This window comes from Mus musculus, chromosome Y (genome assembly GCF_000001635.26).
Source record: "Mus musculus strain C57BL/6J chromosome Y, GRCm38.p6 C57BL/6J".
NCBI classification, from domain to species: domain Eukaryota; kingdom Metazoa; phylum Chordata; class Mammalia; order Rodentia; family Muridae; genus Mus; species Mus musculus.
In genome coordinates this window covers 69955462-69958627 of record NC_000087.7, presented here as the reverse complement: position 1 = coordinate 69958627, position 3166 = coordinate 69955462, and positions in this window count along the sequence as shown.

Genomic DNA, 3166 nt, shown 5'->3' with positions numbered 1-3166 from the left:
CTCAAGTGGGGATGGGGACCAGGAGTACTAGAGAAGAACATGATCAGGTATTGGTTAGAAAAAAAACAAAAAAACTGAAGCCCTGAGGTACAGCAGAAAGAATGAAAACAGGCAACCTATGGAAGTATGGCGTTGGGGACCTCCCAGAATGTACCAGAGCCCTGGGAGGTGAGAGACTCTCAGGACTCAAATGGAGGTATCTTAGATGAAATGCCCTACAGTGGGGAGTAGGAACTTGTAGATGGGAAGCAGGAACTTGTAGAATCCACATCCAGTAGAAAGATAAGGAAGGCATGAAGTGAGTGATGGGGTTTCCATCCCACGTCAAAAGCTCTGACCCAGAACTATTCCTGTCAAAAAGAACTTCAAGAACAAAAACAGAGAAGAGCCTGATGGAAATGAGGTCCAGTGAATGGATCAAGGTGGGGCCCAGCTTGGGGAAAGGCCCCAAGGCCTTACACTACTACTGAGGCTATGAAGTGCTCACAAAAGGGGGCCTATTATGACTGTACCCGAATGACCCAAAAAGCAACTGGAAGAGTCAGGTGCAGATATTTACACCCAGCCAATGGACAGAAGCTGCTGATCCCTCTGGTTCAATGAGGGAAAAGCTGGAAGAAGCTGAGGAGGAGGGCAACCCTGTATGAGGACAAGCAGTCTCATTTAACCTGGATCTCCAAGACCTCTCTGACACTGAGCCACCAATCAGGCAAAATATACAAGCTGACATGATGCCCCAAACACACATACAGCAGAGGACTGCCAGTTCTAGGTTTAGTCAGAGAAGATGCACCAAACCCTCAAGAGACTGGAGGCCACAGACAGTCTCTTGGGTAGTTCTGGTGAGGTGGGGGTTGAAGACAATTTTGTGGAATTGGTGGGCGGTGGTATGGAATGTGGAACAATCAGAGGGGGGACCTAGAGGGGTATAACACCTGGAGTATGAAGAAAAGATTAAATAAATCAAAAAAGATAAATAAATAAATAAATAAATAAATAAATAAATAAATAAATTCTTAATGAACACTGGCTTTTAAAGGTTTCTTTCTTTTGAGTACATTCTCTCTCTCTCTCTCTCTCTCTCTCTCTCTCTCTCTCTCTCTCTCTCTCTCTTTCTCTCTCCTTTCTCCTCTTCCTTCTCTTCCTATTTCTCACTTGCTGCTTTGCTCCAGAATATTTATCAACAGTCACCTATTATTCTACCTATGTTTAGAAGGGGTGAGTCTCTGCCTCTTTAAGGTATCTAAGGGAGTTTTTTTTTTTTCCTACAAAATTAAAATGAGAGTATTGTCCTGGAAATTTCCCAATGCTTGTTTTGTAGTGTGTAGCACTTTCCTGATACTTACAGAGGAGTTCCTATTAATTGAAAATTTTGCGTCTGTGTATCAGAGGGAGAACAATAAATGGAGAAAGAGAGGATAAGGTGGGAGTTCTCATTGTTTTTTATTTGCTGAGAAATAATCTATGCACTAGACACACCAGTGCTTTGGTCATTTCCCAGATAAAACACCTGCTTTTAGCTATCAATGATTACAAATAAATATAGTAAAAATATGTAAGTATATTTTTGTGAGAATATGTTTTCCATTGATTTAATTATCAGAAATAATATTTTTCAGTCCTGTACTTAATTTGTTTAGCCCCTAGATATGAATCCCTGAAATATGTGTACTTGGGCTTTTGAAATATATTGAGATAGCTATCCAGGCTCTATTCTAATTTATCAGAACAATGTATGTCAGTTATAATAAGTATATAATATCCCTAACATAATTACTGAATAATATATAGATAAAGCAAGACATCAAACTTTATCCCTTAGAGATGCCCAGACAAAGATAGCTGATAGTAAATAACTCTGAAAAGATAGTTAATAAAATTTATATTTGTCCACTTTGGTGAAGTAAAACCCCTCTGCACAGATATTTCTTTCATGATATAGAATAGAGGTCCTAACTGTCACAGGAACAGATTTATATAGTTTGTCAAAGAATTCTTTACAAGATTACAAAAGAGGTCGAATATAAATGACATAGTCTTTAGTTGAATTGACCTTTTATAAATAGAAATTTGACAAAAAATAATATTTACTCTATGGGTGCTTTCAAAAATAGAATGGTTTGCATGGAACAAGTTAGTATTGGAAGGATTAGAAGTTCGAAGCTATCCTTGGTTACATTCTAAGTTGGGGCCAGCCTAGGCTATATGACATCCTGTCTGAAAATATGAAATTACTGGAACCAGTAGTTTATCTTTATGAATCCTCTACTTTGGATACTGAATCATGAGCAATATCAGAAGTACAAGGTCTATCAGTACCAGAAAGTATAAAAAGAATTTCCCCAAACAAAAATAATTTAAGAGTTATTTTTAGGGGCATGATTATGTTGCCAGGGAATAAAAGCACTTTGAGTTTAGAGTGGTCAGTAATGAGGAGTGAGTATTGCTCTTACACAGGACTCACATTGGTTAGCTCACAGTCACCTTTACCTTGAGGTTCAGGAGGCCTCTGGCAACTGTGGGCATGTGCATTTCCTTACATACATATGTACGTACGAACACATACACACACACACACACACACACACACACACACACACACATTTAAATAATAGGGAAAAGTACTTTGCTTTATCTATCAGTTTAAAGGAAGTTTGAGTTGAATGTACTTAAAAGAGGTGCCTCATAACCAAAGTATGAAATCTGCTAGTCTTCCACAAATTAGGTGACTCAGAGCCACTACTCAAATAAATTACACCCTATAAAATCAAATAACCCCATTTAAAAATGGGGCTCAGAACAGAACAATGATTTCTCACCCGAGGAATACCGAATGGCAGAGAAGCACCTGAAAAAATGTTTAACATCTTAATCATCAGGGAAATGCAAATCAAAACATCCCTGAGCTTCCACCTCACACAAGTCAGAATAGCTAAGATCAAAAATTCAGGTGACAGCAGATGCTGGCGCAGATGTTGAGAAAGAGGAACACTCCTCCGTTGTTGGTGGGATTGTAAGCTTGTACAACCACTCTGGAAATCAGTCTGGCGGTTCCTTAGAAAATTGGACATAGTACTACCAGAAGATTCAGCAATACCTCTTCTGGGCATATATCCAGAAGATGCCCCAACCGGTAAGAAGGACACATGCTCCACTATGTTCATAG